Genomic DNA, 19,146 nt, shown 5'->3' with positions numbered 1-19,146 from the left:
GAGGCTCTGGAGCCTGGGCTCAAACCTGGACTCTGGCCATAACTGGCCGTGGGATCCTTGCCCCAGCTTCCACATCTGTAGAATGGAGATTAGAGTAGCACCTGTTTCACCGTATGCTGAGGTTTCAGTGACGTAATGCATACAGAAACCTGAGCACAGGGCCTGGCCCACAGAGGGCGCTCAACAAATGTTAGCTACTGTTCATGTTAAGATATGATATAATGTGAGTTGTAGATCCAAGAGCTATGAAATTTTTAAAATTTTTTATTGAGGTTTCACTTATACATAGTAAAATGCACAAATCGTGAAGGGTTCAGCTTAATGCAATTTTACAAATGGACACACTCAAGTAACTACCACTGAGATAAAGATATAGAAAAAATCTGGCACCCCAGAAACCTCCCACACTCCCCCTGAGAAATAGCAGTTCTATTCTATTCTTCCATCCCCTGAGAAATGACTGCCCAGTGGCCCCACTGTCACCACAGTTTAGATGACTGGCATGTACGTCCCAATGGGTCCACATCCTCACCATTGTCAACAAGGGCAGGATGGGCCTGGCGCTTAGATCAGCTCCCTAGTGCTAATGAGGGCCCACAGGCCACACATAAGTAGGGCGGCGGGGGAACACCAACAGAAGAGCCATGCGTCCCATCCAATCAACGCCCCGTCTTCTTCTGACTGTCCTACAGAAACCAGCTAACTGCTCTCTCTTCTTCCAGAATTGGCCCTTCCCAAGCCACCTTCCACATTACTCCAGAGTTATCTTGCTAACACACAGATGAAATGAGCCAGACATGACCCATGTCCCAACCCTGGCACACGTGACATTCTATCAAAGCAGAATGTAGTTGCGTTTAATTGAAACTCACTCATGGCTCACATGATTGGAAAGTGCAGGGACAGCTTCAGGCATAGCAGGATCTAGGCAGTCAGGCAATGCCATCAGCATCAGGTCTCTCTGTTTCTTGGCTGTGCTTCCTGATTTTGGCTCTATTCTCTGAGAAGCTTCTTCCTTACCTGCAAATGGCCAGCAGCAGTTCCTTTCTGTTATTCTCTTAACAGCCCAGTGCAAAGGGTGCTGGGGCTACAGACACCTTGAGTTCAAGACTCTTCGGGCCAGCTCAGGTTACATGACTATCTTCTTTTTTTTTTTTCGGACAATGTCTCTCTCTGTCCCCCAGGCTGGAGTGCAGTGGCACAGTCTCAGCTCACTGCAACCTCTGTCTCCCTCCCAGCTTCCAGTGATTCTCCTAACTCAACTTCCCGAGTAGCTGGGACTACAGGCGTGTACCACCACACCTGGTTAATTTTTGTATTTATAGTAGAGACGGGGTTTCACCATGTTGGCCAGGCTGGTCTTGAACTCCTGGCCTCAGGTGATCCACCCGCCTTGGCCTCCCAAAGTGCTGGGATGACAGGTGTGAGCCACTGTGCCTGGTTACATGACTATCTTCTACTCAACTGCCGTGGCCAGGGCTGAGATGCCAGGCCTGGGTCATGTATCTGCCTCTGAGCCAATGGCTGAGGCCAGGGGAATCTGAAGCCTGGCTGGCCTGGTCTGATGATGCGCCGTTCCCTGGGGTCAGGGGTGAAATCAGTCCCTGCGATCCACGTGGGCTGATGGTGGAAAAGACGTACAGACCAGGTTCTGTTCCAGGAGGGGAATGGCTGCCAGGCAGGCAGCAGGACGTCCCAGCCCCCAGCTGTTTCTTTTCCTTTTCTTTTTTTTCTTTTCTTTCTTTTTTTTTTTTTTTTGAGATGGAGTCTCGCTCTGTTGCCCAGGCTGGAGTGCAGTGGCGCAATCTCGGCTCACTGCAAGCTCTGCCTCCCGGGTTCACGCCACTCTCCTGCCTCAGCCTCCCGAGTAGCTGGGACTACAGGCGCCTGCGACCATGCCCGGCTAATTTCTTTGTATTTTTAGTAGAGAGGGGGTTTCACTGTGTTAGCCAGGGTGGTCTCGATCTCCTGACCTCGTGATCCACCCGCCTCGGCCTCCCAAAGTGCTGGGATTACAGGCGTGAGCCACCGCGCCCGGCCCTTCCCAGCCCTTTCCACATCACGGCACAAGCTTGTCGTTAGTACAAAAATGACCAATATTTGTGTATTGCCCTCAACAAATAAATAGAAGCGGCTGCTCCCAGACAGTAGTGACTGGTGTGGACTTCTTGCTGTCTGGAGCCCTGTTCAGTGGCCTGTGACTGACAAAGCCAACATCTCAGCCCATCTGCACAGCAGTATCCTGCCCGGCCCTCATTCAAGGCCATTGACATTCCATCCCTAGCCTGTCTTTCCAATCTCTCTTCTTGCCTCTCCTGGACTAGGTGCCTTCCTCTGACTGTGCCATCATATATATATATATATATATATATATATATATATATATATATATAATATATATATGATGATGGTTCCTTCTTTATTTTTTATTTTTTCTAATTTTTTATTGTGGTAAAATATACATAAGATTTATCATCTGAACCATTTTTAAGTATACAATTCAGTGGGAATCATTACATTCACGTTGTTGTGTGACCATCACCATCATCCATCTCAAGAACTTTCTCATCATCCCAAACCGAAACTCTTTCCCTATTAAACAACAACCCCTCAGCTCCTGGCACCCACCATTCTACTTTCTGTTCCTCTGAATTTGACTACTCTAGAGATTTCATATGCATGGAATCATACAACGTTTGGCTTTTTGTGTCTGGCTTATTTCATGTATGTAATATCCTCGCGGTTCATCCATGTTATAGCATGCATGCGAATTTCATTCCTTTTCAGGGCTGAGTAATGTTCCCTGTTACTCATTCATCCGCTGATGGACATTTAAGTTGTCTCTACCTTCTGGCTATTGTGAATAATGCTGTTGTGGATGTGGATGGACATGTATCTGTTCCAGTCTTGCTTTCAGTTCTTTTGGGTGTAGACCCCAGAGTTGGATTGCAGGATCAGGTGTTAATTGTGTTTTAGGTTTTTGGGGACCCGCCACACTGCTGTCCACATCGTGTGCTTATGTATGCTTTTGTATACTTTTCCCACCATCCTACTTATGGGAAAGAACCCTGAGGAATGAGTCGTGGGAAAACCTGCTCATTCTTCAAAGTTCAGCTCAGCATCACCTCTTTGGTAAGTTTTCCCACCTCTCATGGCCTCAAATACCAGGCACATCTCTCCCCAGAAATGCATTTCTATTCACCAGCCCTGAAACCAGGAAGGTGACACTAGAGACACCTTGGAAAGTCGCTTCGGGGCTGGATTAATGGAGTCCTGTACATCGTCCTCCCTGTACCTTTGAAATCATCCCCCAAGTCATCCCCTGTGACTTTTGCTGCTGATCCAGCTCCTCTTCTCAGCTCCCAACACATGTGCCCTCCCTTGCCCTGTTCTCGCAGGCTGCCTGGGGCAGAGAGGAGCCCCTGTTCCTGGTTCGTGCTTGTGCGCTAGGTCACTAGATCAGTCCATGCTGGTGACCAAGTGTCTCAAAGACAGCGTGGTGGCAGGAAAGGGGCCCTGGGTCGGGAGTTGGCCTGGGATGCTAGTTCCAGCTTTGTCCCCAACTCTCCACGTCACATTCCCCCCAGGGCTTCTGTTTCCCCATCTGTAGATCGGGGGCTGCAGTATTAACACATATACTAATCACAGCACTCTGTGATTCTCAGGCTATGTTTTGCCTCCTCAGCTTGGCTCTGAACCTTCCTGCCAATTTATTTTCATGGTCATAAAAACCTTGTGCCAGAGGTGGGCAGGATTACTATCCAACTGAGGCAGGCAGAGGTTAATTGACCTCCCCAAGTTCACACAACCTCTTCATGGCAGGGCTTGGCCTGGATTCTCAACCCTTAGTATGTTTATATTTAAAAATAGAGCCGGGCGCAGTGGCTCACGCCTGTAATCCCAGCAGTTTGGGAGACTGAGGCGGGTGGATCATCTGTGGTCAGGAATTCGAGACCAGCCTGGCCAATATGGTGAAACCTTGTCTCTACTAAAAATACAAAAATGAGTCGGGCATGGTGGCATGCATCCATAATCAGGAGGCTGAGGCATGAGAATTGCTTGAACCTGGGCGGTGGAAGTTGCAGCGAACCAAGATCGCACTACTGCACTGCAGCCTGGGCGACAGAGTGAGACTCTATCTCAAAAAAAAAAAAGAAAAGAAAAAGAAAAGATTAGAACACAAAGGACACTTGTGATCACCTGATTCAAAGCCCTTAGTTAAAACAGGAGAAAATAGAAAGAAGTTCAGAGAGGTGAAGAGAGCTTCCCAAGGTTGCACAGCAATTTGTTAACTGAGCCAGGTCTGGAGTCCAGTTGTCAGGCTCCCCATCCAGTGCTCCTCACTCTGCGTCCGACTTCCTTGGAACTGATGTGCAGCTGGAACACCCACAGCTTCTCATCCTAGTGCCGGGGTTTTCTACGGCATCACTGAAGTCAGCTGGGCTCAGAAAGGACAAGCATTATCATCCAGCTTTCAATATAGAATCTTAAATTGCTATAAAAGTGGCCACAATTCCAGGGAAAGGACGTGATGAAGTGCTGGCTATATCTTCTGTGATGGTAAATGGGCTTTGCATATGCAAATTGAATGGATTTTAAAATGGTATTTAATGACAATTTTCGTAGCAGACATTAACATTAATTGCACAAAAATGAAAATGCTGCATTAGGTTGCTGTTAGCAGCAAATATCGTGGCCATAAAGCTTTATCTTTATCAACAGCAGCCCTTTCTGATGTGACGGGCAGCTCCACAAATTGCAGGCAAAAGGGCTTTTATGGAGCAGAAATATCCCCCAAAGCAGGCCCAAATCAGCATCAATTTCGCTTTATTTCTTCGTAAATGGAGGTTAAATGGCTGCTGGAAAAGCTTTTACTGAGCTGCCCAACCTGCGTGGAAAGCCTCCACCTTGCAGCATAAATGCGGAGGAAACGGTGACAAAATCATTGCCCCGCTCCCTAATGGGGCTATTACTTTAAAGTTATGAGGCCAAGGCCCATTTTCTAGTGATCACCTTTTACAAGCCTCAACTGTATTTACTTCTTTACTTTAAAAGCATGTTAAAACACCAAATCCAATTACACCCGACAGAGGAGGTGTTGGGGCGGTTTGGTCCAATAAATAAATAAACAAAACAAAACAAAAACAAAATGAGTGTTATTTACTCACAATTACAGATGTGTTAAAAAAATAAAGTCCCACCTCAGACTGAATCCACTAACACTCCCTTTAAGCTAGGAGGCTAATGACAGGGGGGTTGTGACTGCCACCCAGTGAGCTACGATTCTGACCACAGCCAGCCCCCCAACCCCCATCCATGTCTAGATTTGCAGTGGGCAAATGAATTGTGGTGAGAGGTGCACCCCCTCTTCTCCACACATCTCTGAATCTGCCCATTCAGCCTCAATACCAGATGGGCTGCAAAGCCGAATTTAGATTATTCAATTACTTCCTTCCCAGTTATCCTGTTTGGTTCCCAATCCACACCAAGTCGCTGCGGGTTGTCACTAAATCGGAAGGGTGCATTTCAATCCAAAAGCCTCTGTGGCTCGCAGGAAGTGGAGACCTGAGGAGTTATCAGGAAACTGGGGGTCGTGTAGACACGGGGGCAGACTGGGGGCCATGTAGACATAGGGTCAGTCCTGGGGTTGTGGCTAAATCAACCCACAGAGGAGTTTGGCTGGTACCGTAATTAAAGAAAAAAAAAAGATTGAGTTGCCACATTTTTAAAAAGTCAGGAGATTTCATATAAATACCTGAATTTTCCATTTCCCTTGAACAAACAGAAGCCTGGGCAAGTGGATCTGCGCTCTGCCTGGCTCCTGGGGCTGGGCCTGAGGGGCAGCGTCCGTTTGGACAGAATCCATGGACTGTTTATCCGAGTCCTCACCCGGACTGGCTTCTCTCATTTTTGTTACCTGCCTAGTCCAGGTAGGAACTGAGTTTGGAACCACTGGTGTAGACGGATGGTCTCGATCCCTCAGCTAACTGCGGCCTCTTTTTGTCTTCTGATAACAGTATGAGCCACCACTAACAAAAGCTGCTCTGCATCGATCTTAAACGTGGCAGGCATTTTGCACGCATAATTGCTAACCCTTATGTCCTTCCTATGAGACAGGTATCACTCTGCACACTTCACAGGCCAGGAAAGGGAGGGCAAGGGCCCTCCCCGAGGCGTGACGGTGCAGATCCTGGATTTCTACCCAGTCTGGTGGCTGGCTTTGAAGACCACACCTCTAGGATCAGGCAGCTGGAAAGAGCCCCGGCATTCTCTCACTGCTGTTTCACTGTCAAATCCCAGAATTCAAGTCAGGGAAGAATTTTAAATTCTCATTACCAGCGCGCAGGGCCCTAACACAGATCTCAAAGCATGCCGCGACCCAAGGTCCAGAAACAGATATGTCTGGAGGCCAGAAATGTAACTATTAAAGACACGCTTAATTATTGATGCATTTTAATAAGTGTTTGCAAATGTTCGCATGCCCTTGGCACATCTTAATTGTTACTGCTCCTAATTGGCCCAGCATTGTCGATTATGATGAGTCAGGGATGGCTGGGAGGGGAGGAGCAGGGAGGGCCCAGCAGCAGCTGGCGCTCCTGGTGGACTCTGGGCACCCTGGGCTCTGCCGCTACTCTGCTTGGGAGCCTGTGCCACACTCAAGACACAGATGCCAGCAGGAACATCCATCACTCAGTCAACCAGCAAGCAGCCCCTTGCGCATCAGTGTCTGACATGGGCCAGATGGAAGGTGGGAAGACCCCACTTTGCACTAACAATGGCAACTATGTGTTATTATCACTACCACAGGTCAGACACTGTGCCGTGGTCCTCAGGAGCATCCTCATTAACTAACTCTCAATAGCTCAGTGAGTACGAAGTCAGCTCAAGTGAGTACAAGGTTGGAATGCTTCTTTCACCATTTTACAGAAGAAGAGACAGGGGGTGTGAGAGGTCAAGTCATTTGGCTGCTCTGCAGTGCGAGGAGGATTAGTGTGGCCTAAATGCCTATGTCAGTGACCAAGGGTCTGATCTGCCTCCCTAACAAACACAGGGGTGGAGGTGGCACGGGCAGGGACTCTGCTCATGTTTTTCCAGCACTAGAAAGGGGATGAGACAGGATTCTATGTAAGGCCATCCTGACTGGATTTTTCTTAAAGCTTTAGAACTTAATCTGAACAGACCTAAAGAACCCCCTGAGCTTCCCCTTTCTGGGTCACTTCCTTCCCTTTCACATTCAGCGGCAACCACTTCCTGATAAACTCTAACTTCTTGTCAGGGCATCCAGAACCTTCGCCACACTGGATGCTCCAGGTCTGCTTTTCTCATCCCAGGATCTCTGGTGCTGACCACAGTGCCTTTGCGGAAGAGGGCCCTCGTGGAGTCGCTGAAGGAGTGCATGAACAAATGGCCACACTGGGGTCCAGATATAAAGCCAGTTGCCATGTGCAACCTCAGTAGCATCCTTAGATCAGCACTAATTAGCCTGGTCTGCACCCCCAATCCTGTTGCTGAAAGCCTTCAGACCATGGAAACATAAGAAACATCAGATGGGCGGGAAATGCCGCTGGCCCAGCCTTCTGTCTGCAGCCGCTGCTGGTCCTGCTATCAGATGCATCATCAGCCTGACGCTGACAAATGTGAAGGAGGCAGGAAATTTTACAAGCTGTTAAAAAAATGTTTGCTGCCTGACAGGTTTTTTGAATCTCTCTGCCGAGCTGATTTATTTTACAAATTTACAACGGGCCCATCAGTCACTCTGGGTTATTTTGTTTCTCCTGGATCCGATGGCCAAAAAAATCCAAGCCACCCACCCAAGCTCCTATAAAATAATTATAAGCCCTTTCCCCAGCAGCCATCCCAGAGATCCGAGGCAGTTTCTGAAGGGCGAGACCACGTCTGCATATTTATTGGTGTCCTGACACCCGGCTGAATGAAACCTGGTCTGACCACAAGGGGGAGCATGTGGATCTCGCAAAGATCCCCGGGCCTCGGAGAGGGCCTGAAATGTACATTGCCCGCTGCAAAGCCAAGTTTTTCCTGTCCCCCGCATAATCTGCTCCCTGGCACTGACTGCGACTGTCGCTAATACTCCTCTGCTGTATGTCAGGTCCCAGAGCGCAGGGAGAATGTCAGTTTCATCCATCACTGCATCTTCAGCGTCCAACACAATGCCTGGCACAGAGAGAGCACTCGAATATGGTCTGGGGCCCTTTAAGATTTTGAGACAGTTATCAGAAGCAAAGAGAGAGTCCATCTGAGACCCAGAGAGGGGACGTTAAAGCCAGAGATGACACTTAATAGACTCCGCTGTGATCCCCCCCCACCCCGACTGATGTCATGAGTCTGCAGTGCAGTGATGCTGCCTCAAAGAATGAATGTGTTCCTCGGCCATGTTAATAGAGGTAGCAAGTTCAGAACAAAGGAGGTGACCTCCTTGCTCTTTTCTGCTGCTCAGGCCATACTTGTAGTATCAAGCTCAAGAATGAAGGACATCATACATTCAAGGGAAGGTTCATAAACAGGAAATCGTCTAGAAGGGAGCCATCAGGATGATGGGTGGGAGAGGGGGAGGGTGTCCACTGTGTACAAAGAACAGGAGAAGAGATGAGGTCCTCCTAGCTGGACGTGAAAAGATGCAGCAGAGACACAGCAGCTGTCCATCACCGTCTGAAGCCCTGGGATTAGGACAGTGGAGGGGTTTTCTCTCAGAGACTTCAGAGAACAAAATGAGGACCAGAGTATGTGTTGGAAGGGGGCAGTCCTCACAGCTGACACTTTCCATGCCCCCACTGAGTGACTGCTGCGTGCAACACTGAGCCCTGTGCCTCATCTCATTAAATACAGCTCTACCGAGTAGACTATCATCCCTATTCTACAGATGGCGAAACTGAGGCTCAGAGAGAGTCACTTGCCCAAAGTCTCCTGACTAGCTGGAGGCAGCACCAGGATTTGAGCCGCGTCTCCTTCCAGGGCGGCTGTTCGTATCCACAGGCCGCATGCTTCCAGGAGGCAGAGCAAGGCCCTGGGCGAGGAAGTCATTTCTCATCCTGGGCTCCGTCCACGTTGGTGCCAGTGGCCTGGTGTGGAGGCGAGTCCTCAGCAGCGAGATGGTGGCTATGAACAACAGTTACAGCAATGAACGGCCAACACTGATGAGCACCTACTGGGGCCTGGCTTTCCACAGAGCAACTGGATTAATCCTCACTGCAGCTCTGTGCAGTGGACGCCCATCACCTCTATTTATCCATGAGAAAAGGGAGGCATGGTGAGGTTCTGTCCCTCAGCAAGAGGTCACAGTGGTGAATGGAGGTGTGGGGACTCTGTCCAGACAGCTTACACCAGGACCCTAGCCCTTAGTGGCCTGAACAGCTTCTTTTGGGAGGTGGAGGCATCGGCTGGCTGCCCAGCCCGGGCTACCTATGCCGGGGCTTTGGGAGCCCCCTGAACTGAGTCCGACAGGGGTCCCCTCCTCTTCAAGGCCTGCCTGCTTCCATGGACCTGGATCTCCAAGGAGATTTGTTAAAAGGGGCCCAGGCTGAGGGCTAGGCTTGCTCGGTGGCTCACACCTGTAATCCCAGCACTTTGGGAGGCCAAGGCAAGTAGATCACTTGAGGTCAGGAGTTCGAGACCAGCCTGGGCAACATGATGAAACCTCGTCTCTACTAAAAATACAAAAATTAGCCAGGCGTGGTGGCGGGTGCCTGTAATCCCAGCTACTCGGGAGGCTGAGGCACGAGAATCACTTGAACCCGGGAGGTGGAGGTTGCAGTGAGTCAAGATTGCACCACTACACCCCAGCCTGGGCAACAGAGCAAAATTTTGTCTCAAAAAACAAAAAAAGGAAGGGGACAGGCAGGGAGCCATAACTGGGAGGAGGTAGCAGCCTGGGGCCCCCATCTTTTCCCCCTTCCACTCCCAGGAAGCTCAGCCTCCCTGGGGCCCCAGCCTGGCTGCTCCTGATCCACCCTTTCTCCTTCCCCAAACTCCTGCTGCTCCTTCCTCCTTCATGGGGGCTTCGTCGCCAGAGCCAGGACAGAGACATTTTTCATGCTTTGCCTTGTTTCCCTTTCAGCTCTCTTGTGGCCCGGACAGAGATTTATTCGTGGCCTGACACTCACGGCATCCCAAGCAGGGAGGGCTCAGGGAGGCACTGATGGGCCCGTAATGGATGGGGCCGCCACTCCCCCGGGGCCTGGCCAGGCCCGAACCCCATCCATCAGGAGCAGCTCGGTGCCAAGGTCAGCGCTAACGAGGCTGGCCCGGCTGGTCCCCCTCGGGGCCTCCCAGGTTGCATCACACATGCTCTGCTCTGCTTTTGATTTTTCCAGAGGTGGGCCTCGCCCATGTCGGGGGAGGGGCACAGCGAAAGCCCTTCTGGGAGCCAACGCTGGAGTCCAGAGTCGGGAGTCAGGCTCGGTGCCTGGCCTGGCCGTGGGCCTCTTATCGCCTCTACAGCCTCCAGCTCATGACACAATCAGAGGGGTTGCTGGGGTGAGGTTGGTTTAGCTCTTTCCGGAATACAGAGGAGATGGTGCTGCTGTGAGCCAGCCGGCACCTCCCTGGCACTACACAAAGAACCAGGCGTCAAGCCCAATGCATCAGCCCACATCCCACTGTGGCAAGGGACCCCGCAAGCAAAAGTAGTCACAGAATGAGCGCGTCATGCAGAGGAGCGGTGAGCCCAGCCAGGACGAGCTGCAGGCAGGCGCTGATCAATCCTTTCGGAGGCCAGATCATCTCATCATGCGGAGGAGCGGTGAGCTCACAGGACGGAGCTGCAGGCTGGGCCCCATCAGTCCCATCAGAGGCCAGATGGGAGTGGCTGTTCAGGCTGGAAACCGCTGAAGCCTTGCATTCGTTTTGATGAATAATAGTGCCAGCTTCCGGGGCCGGACACCGTGCTGGGTGCCTTATACACATCAACTCAAGAGATCCCCAGACGGGCCCTAAGGTAGCAACTGACTCTCTTATCCCCCTTTTATAGACAAGGAAACCAAGGCCCAGAGACACTTGTACACAATCACGTGCTTGCAAAGGGGTCATGCTGGGATCTGATCTCAGAACCCACATTCGTTACCTCCGGCCTATGCTGAGAGTTCATTTAGTGCCCACCTGTGCTGGGCATTGTGGTGCTGGGTGTTTGGGATACAGAGAAAAGAAAACACAAACCAATATGCAACCAACAGGTATAATAGCAAGGCAGTGCACACTGTTTCTAGTGGGCAGAGGACCCAGGAGAGAGGGCACGAGGGTACCTTTGGGTCTACTGAGACTTGACTCTGACTCCCCCAGGCTAAACCTCCTCCAGTCCCCTGAACTCCCTCCCTCCCCACGTTTCTCTGGACTCACAGGTGCTTTTCCCTCTGCCAGGGACGCTCGTCCTCACCTTGCCTGGCGGAGGCCTCACCGTCCTTCAGACACTCCTGTGTCTCTTGCCTAGACAGGCCACCCTGTGTGGCCACTCCCTGCAGACCTGACCATCTCCCCCACCAGACTCAGTGGGGCAGGTCTGGTGTTGCCCACTCCTCCTTCCCCAGTGCCTAGCATGTGCCTGCCTGGAATGTTGTAGGTGCTCAGTAAACGCTAGTTGACTGACTGTGTGAGAGGAAACAGATTGCTCAAATGCAGTGCATCCTGGATATTGGGAACAGGCAATATTCTAGTGCCAAGAACACATGAGACGGCCAACTCTTTCCCAGGCACGACTCTTGCAGGGCACTGAGCTTCAGCTACAGGAGCTGTTGAAAATCATCGTTTGTTAATTTCCTGGGGTTTCTGAAACAAATTACCACACACTTCATGGCTTAAAAATAACAAAAATGAAACGGCTGGGCGCGGTGGCTCATGCCTGTAATCCCAGCACTTTGGGAGGCTGAGGCGGGTGGATCACCTGAGGTCAGGAGTTTGACACCAGCCTGACCAACATGGTGAAATCCCATCTCTACCAAAAACACAAAAATTAGCTGGATGTGGTGGCACACGCCTGTAATCCCAGCTTCTTGGGAAGCTGAGGCAGGAGAATCACTTGAACCTGGGAGGCAGAGGTTGCAGTGAGCCAAGATCGCGCCATTGCACTCCAGCCTGGGCAACGAGAGCAAAACTCTGTCTAGAAAAAAAAAAAAAAAAAAAGTAACTAAAATGGATCCTTTCCTAGCTCTGGAAGCTGGAAGTCTGAAATCAAGGTGTTGGCAGGGCCACACTCCCTCTGCAGGCTCTAGGGGAGAGTCTCCCGCCTCCTCAAGCTCCTGGTGGCCCCAGGTGTTCCTTGGCATCCCTTCAGCCACTGCTGCCTCAAACTTCACTTGGCTGTCTCTCCTGCATCTCTGTCTTCTCCTCTTCTGTCTCTTACAAAGATATTTATCACTGGGTTTAGGGTTCAGCCAAATATCCCCAGATGATCTTATCTCAAGATCTTTAACGTAATTACATCTGCAAAGACCTCTTTTCCGAATAAGGTCAAATTTACAGGCTGGAGGGGGGTTAGGATATGGACACATCTTTTGACTCTAATCATCGAAGCATCTTAACACAAATCAAGTCACAGTGTCCTGCATTTTAGGTGTCATTGGATGTTGAGAAAACAATCTTTAGAATTATAATTTTACAATGGCTTCCCCTGGAGTCTTGCTACCTGTTGGCCCCTTATGTTTTTGTGAAAAATACAGAAGGAGTTTGTAATCAGTCAAAAGATGATAGGTATAGGCCGGGCGCGGTGGCTCATACCTGTAATCCCAGCACTTTGGGAGGCCGAGGCAGGCAGATCACCTGAGGTCAGGAGTTTGAAACCAGCCTGGCCAACATGGCGAAACCTTGTCTCTACTAAAAATATAAAAATTAGCCGATCGTGGTGGCAGGCGCCTGCAATCCCAGCTACTTGGGAGGTTGAGGCAGGAGAATCACTTGAAGCTGGGAGGTGGAGGTTGCAGTGAGCCGAGATAGTGCCTCTGTACTCCAGCCTAGGCGACAAGGGCGAAACTCCATTTCAAATAAATAAATAAATAGAGATGATAGGTATAAATGCTTTTATGAGGAGCAAGTATTTTATTTTTTTAATTAAAAAAATTTTAATTTTTGTGGGTACATAGTAGGTGTATATGTTTATGGGGTACATGGGATGTTTCGATACCGGCATGTAATGCATAATAGCCACATCGTGGAGAATGGGGTCTCCAGCTCCTCAAGCACACAATCCAATTCTACTCTTTTAGTTATTTTTAAATGTGCAATTAAGTTATTATTGACCCTAGTCACCCTGTGGTGCTATCAAGGGAGCAAAACGTTTCAACCAACCCTTTCTTTTGTGTTTATTAGAAAACTTTCCAAACAAATAGAAAAGTTCAGAAGCAACATAACTAACTCCCGTGAACCCACTACCTGGATTTAGCACGTTAACCATCTGGCTGCTTTCGCTTCTGATCCTTTCCTTTAATATTAAAGAAATAAAACGTGTCAAATACAGTCTGAAGCCCCTGGGCGCACCTTCCTAGCCTCAGCCTCTCCCCGTCTTCCCTCTCGAGGACCCTCCCGAGGTTGGAGCACGCGTGCTTTCCACCCAGCGTGCACGGTTTTGCTCTGTTGTTAGCGAGCCATAAACCACAGGGACTACTGAGTGGGGTCCTGTGCCCTGGAAGTCACTCTGCACATGACTCGCTCGTCTCATGACACACGTTTGCGACATCACCCAGTCCCACTGTCTGAATCGTCTGCCACAGGTGTACCCATCTCTCTGCTGCTAAGGTGTTTCTCATGTCCCCCTGTGACAAGGCCCCCCGCAAGCACCCTGGCACACCTGGTGCCCCTGTGCGAGGGTCCTCGGGGTTGATGTCCACGAGCAGAGCTGCTGGCTGGAGTGAGACCTCCTCTGCCTGTGCGGACAAGCCCAGTTGTCCTTCCAGGTGCTGGCCCCATCTGCCCTCCCATCTTCTCAACTTTTTCTACCTCCTCTGTGTCATTGACCACAGGTGACAGTGAGGAGATCCCCCTCCCCTGTGTCCCTGACCACGGGTGACAGTGAGGAGATGACCCCTCCCCTGTGTCATTGACCACGGGTGACAGTGAGGAGACGCCCCCTCCCCTGTGTCCCTGACCACGGGTAACTGAGGAGATGACCTTTCCCCTGTATCCCTGACCACGGGTGACAGTGAGGAGATGACCCCTCCCCTGTGTCATTGACCACGGGTGACAGTGGGGAGATCCCCCTCCCTTGTGTCCCTGACCATGGGTGACAGTGAGGAGACACCCCCTCCCCTGTGTCATTGACCACAGGTGACAGGAGATGCCCCTTCCCTGTGTCATTGACCACGGGAGATAGTGAGGAGATGCTCTCTTTCCTCCTGGTCAGGCAAAGGATGGGTATCAATGATCACCTTGGAAAAGGGGTAACTGAGGCCCACAGGTGAGGCTCTCCGCTGAGTTACACACACTTGTTGAGAATCCAGTCTCCTAACACCCAGTCCGTGGCCTCTGCCATCCTCACTACCTCCTGGCAGAGGTGCCCACCTGGGACTCACCTTTCCCCCCGGCGCCAGGATCCCCCTGCCCAGTTGGTTTCTGAGTGGCCTGGCGGATCTCTCGTTCTCAGCCCTTTCCATTTTGGCTTCATCAAGCGCTGCCTTCCTTGCCGGCTGCTGCCTGCACCGGTGCCGGAACTGCTAATTGATTTCACCCTTGTGAAAAATGTTAACACACTGCAAATGACCTCTCATTCAGATTTAGAAGTCAGGTGTGTGCTGCTAACCAAGCCTCCCGGCGTCATTAGCTTTTATGTTGGATCCACAAACAATTAAAAAGTAGCCACGAGCCCAGAGACCCTCTTCTCTAATTAGCTCTAAGCGTCCTGCTAGGGAGACAGGCGGGGCCTCAGTTCCACCCGTTCCTAGAAGAAACAGGCCCTGGAGCCAAGGGGTCAATTAAGAAAAAGGCGATGAGGGGATGAGGGTGGGCCAAGGGGTGCAGCAGCCCCCGGGGGGCCAGAGCTCAGCCCCCAAGCCCACCCCAGCTCTCTGCTGGGAGGACAGAAGTGCTGGTGGCCAGCAAGTGGAGGGTCCCCTGCCCGGGAAAGACCCAGAGCTGGGACCCTCGAAGGGTGCCAGGGAACACGTGTGCCAGAACCACTTGGCGGGGGTGAGGGAGGCACCCTTGTTAAAATGCAGATTCCTTGCCACCACCCCACCCCCAGGCCCAGAGAGCCAGAAGGTCTGGGGGTGGAGGGTGACATCTCTACTGTTCCTAAGCTCTCTGGGTGATTCTTATTCACTCTTCGGACAGCGAACCCCGGCTCGACATTATGAGGGAAGGAGAGACTGTGTCAAATGCAACTTCTTATTCAGGCGGAGGCCTGTGTCTTTGGGTCCAGGGCAGCTGGACCTGAGGGCTGGCACCTCCTTCCCAGGGCTGCAGGAGGACTCTGGCGCCCCTGGGCACACTTGCCTTCCTGTGTCCCTTCCTCTATTTAAAAAAAATCTATTTTATGGTTATGTTAGTATAAAGATGAATATAATCCAGTCTGAATTATTTTTAATTTTTTCTGATTTTAAAAGAAATTTAAGGCTGGGCACGGTGGCTCACGCTTGTAATCCCAGCACTTTGGGAGGCTGAGGCGGGCGGATCACGAGGTCAGGAGATCGAGACCACGGTGAAACCCCGTCTCTACTAAAAATACAAAAAATTAGCCGGGCATGGTGGCGGGCGCCTGTAGTCCCAGCTACTCGGAGAGGCTGAGGCAGGAGAATGGCGTGAACCCGGGAGGCGGAGCTTGCAGTGAGCCGAGATTACGCCACTGCACTCCAGCCTGGGCGACAGAGCGAGACTCTGTCTCAAAAGAAAAAAAAAAGAAATTTAAATATTTTATGAGTCCCTAAAAGTGTCTTGGGTCCAGGCACGGGGCCTTCTGGGCCTGATGGGCGGGCTGGTCCTAGTGCTTCCTTTCAGGCCTCATTACTCCCTTCCCTCCTAGAAAGGAGGAATTCCCTCTTCTCTCTCCCCTCCTTGCCTCTCCTGGCACCACTTTCTGCAGTGAGCAGAGATGAAGGCAGAGAGAGGATAGAGAACTTGCCTTGAAGCCTGAAGACTCGAGACTCAACACAGACCTCTCCCATTTCCATGGTGAGGAACCTCAAGCAGGCCACACACTCTCCATGGGCGTGCGTTTCTCCATCGATCAGTGAGATTAGCACTCCTTCCACTACAGGAAAAAAATTGTGTCAGATCCTTCAGTGAACAGTTCCTTGGGCTCTTGGGAAGAGAGAGAGGCACCAAGTATTTTTGTTGTTTAATTGGCATAGAACCAGGGTTACAAATTCATGAGCCTGCAGAGGCCTGGCAGATAAAAGGGGAAGCTGGCCCTGTGTAAGGCTATAGGGAGTGGTGGGGACTGCGGCAACCTGGGGCACATACCTGGTCTAAAGTTGGCAGCTCCAGCCAGTTGTGGACACGTAGGAATGTGTACCAGTGTTACCAGATCAACTAACATCTCAGTAAACAAAGCCAGGCATTTGGACTTTTCTGTGAATCTTCTGATTTTTTTAAAAAAATATATTGGTTACTTAAGATTTCAAAATGCTACAGGCCAAACTAAGCATGTCTGCAGGCCAGACATGGCCTAGAGTCTGCTATTTGCAACTGTTTTAGGGCAGTCGTCACCCAACGCTGATCCTGAGTGAGTTATTTAATCTTGTTGAACTCCTGTTTATTTATACATAAAGTGGGGCTGATATGATAGTAGTTCCTGTCTAGTAGGTTTCTTGTCGGGATGAAACGATGCAGTCCCTGGAACATGAGTGCAGTGTGGAAGGGAGGTGGGTGTGGTTCCAAAGGACAAGAGGAGGGAGCCTTGTGGGGATGGAATATTCTGTGTCTTGACTATGGTGGTGGACGCATAAAACAACACGTGATTAAACCGCACGGAAATACACACACACACACACACACACACACACACTGTGTGGGTGAAATCAGGGAAATCTGAATGACGTTGTTGGGCTGTATCAATGCCATTATCCTGGCTGTGATTTTATTCTACAGTTACCATTGGGGGAAACTGGGTAAGGGGCACGTGGGATCTCTCTGCATCATTTCGTACAAGTGAATCTACAATGATCTCCATAAAAGCTTCAGTTTAAAAAAAATGGATTTAGTGGTAACTTTGGTACCCACGGGCAATGTTATAATCGCTTGTTAGAAAAAAACCGCGGTGAAACTATAGGCACAAGCAAAGTGCTCGGTAAACAGCCATGGAAGTCACTTGACAGTGAGACAGCCAAGCCATTCAGGAAGCCCTGGGTGCCAAGGAAGAAGGGAGACACCCCAGCCCTGCAACGTGCGGCTCGGGGCTGTGCGAGAACACGAGGGCGTTCTGAAACCCCACCCGGCCGGTGGAGAAGGTGGGGCTCCCTAGACGGCTCCGCTTCTGGGTGTCCGTCATGGATCGGGTGTCGATTTCATATTGTGGAGGGAAGCCCAGCCCTCCAGCCTTCTCCCTCCTCCCAAACCAGCCATCCACGGTCTCAGCCTCAGAGGCCACCATCCGCCCCTCCGTCCCTTCTCAGCTGCAAGGGTGCCAGCACCTCCGCGGCCCCTGGGAGCAGCAGACTGCTGGCATATTAGAGATGGATTTTAATTTTATTTTAACAAAATAGCTGTCTCCACTGGAAGAAGCATCAAGAGCCAAATAAGGACCCGTCTTGAGCGGAATCACGTTGAACAGACCTCCGCGCTGTCATTGATTTTCCAGGAAGAAAAAAATCGCCTCTGGCTACTAAACCGAATTAGTAGTCACTGATGACCAATTATTTTAGCCCGCTGTGAACGGAGAGCCGTACTAAAATCCAGTTTGTCAGACCCAAGTCTCCCTTCTGAAACACCTTTCAACAAATGTGTACCTAAAGTCCCTCAGAAGGCTCCTCCAGCTTCCTCTCTTCCGCCAAGTTCTCCAGCTCCACAAAGTTTTAATGAGCAGCGAAGATGAAGATGGGTTGCCATGAAAGGGCCCCTCTAATCCACAGAGCACTCCTGGCAGAGCCGAGCCGCACCGGCAAATCAGAGCTGTCAGCCCTCATCCCCCGCACACACAAAGTGTCAGCCTAATGTTTGCAAATGATAATTTCCATTTCCCCTGCATGTCCCCTGTGCCTGCGTCGGAGATCAACCCCTGGTCTGGGGTATCAATCGCGGAGCAGTCAGGACGGGTTTAATGGAACTGATTTGAAGTTTCTGGGAGGCCTACCCCAAGTAGAAGCTGATTTCATTTCATTCCCCCTTTTCCGCTTTATGGGACTGAGTTTTGACACGGTTTTGTTGCTAGTGGGCACGTCCGGTGGTGAGAAACTTTTCTGGGGGGTTCCTGCCAGGTTATCAGCAAATAATTTGTCGAAGCTCTTAGTGGGGGCCCTGTCATCACGACACTGGCTGTTCAGGAATCCGCAAGCAAGCCCAAAGCCCGGCTTTCCAAACAGTAGAAACAGCAGCTTGGAAGCCCTCGCAGCCCAAGTGTGAGGGCCTGAGACCCCTGGATGGGGCCCAGCGTGGAAGTCAGGACAAGTCAGACTCCTTTGTGTAGGGGAAACACTCACTCAGGAGTCCAGGCACGCAAACTGCCAACAAGCCCAACTTGACCAAGCTACCTCCACCTGGACGAGATGACTGGATCATTCAGACCCATCTTGGAGCCGCTCAGCACACAGCTTAACCATTAGGGGCAAAAAGCCTCAGGGCCAGGGGAACCCGGATTCGGATCCTGGCTCTCCTGCCTGGCTACTCTGCATCCCCGAGCATCACACGGGCAACTTGCTCTATTTCTCTGAGCCTCAGTTTCCCCTTCTGAAAGCCAGGAGTCTCCATCCTCCCTTCCAGAATTGTGAGGACTCAGTGAGCTTTGTACGTGGAGGGCTTGGTATAGAAAGTGCTTATTAGGATGGGAGGCATTTTGAATTGCTGTTATTCTTCAGGGCAGATCAGGCCCATCTCCAGCTGGGAGGCCTGCCTGTGTTCACGCGGTTCCCTGTCTGGAGCTCCCCTGCCCGGCCACCTTCTGCCCATCCCCAGAGATCTGTCCAAAGCCTCAGAGGAGACGTCCCTCATCCCACGCCCTTGCTGAATTAACCTTTCTCTCCTCTGAGCTCCAGCCACACTGCAGGCGGCTGTCTACAC

General features: G+C 50.9%; 1 protein-coding gene across 1 annotated transcript in view; it reads left to right on the top strand.

The window, feature by feature from the left end:
* Positions 1 to 19,146, top strand: part of CFAP77 (cilia and flagella associated protein 77) — a 176,562-nt gene that overhangs the window by 91,828 nt on the left and 65,588 nt on the right. The window lies entirely within an intron of this gene.

The sequence above is a fragment of the Symphalangus syndactylus genome, chromosome 3, assembly GCF_028878055.3.
Source record: "Symphalangus syndactylus isolate Jambi chromosome 3, NHGRI_mSymSyn1-v2.1_pri, whole genome shotgun sequence".
Classification (NCBI taxonomy): Eukaryota; Metazoa; Chordata; class Mammalia; order Primates; family Hylobatidae; genus Symphalangus; species Symphalangus syndactylus.
The sequence above is the reverse complement of the archived record's forward strand: the minus strand, read 5'-3'. Positions and strand labels throughout refer to the sequence as shown.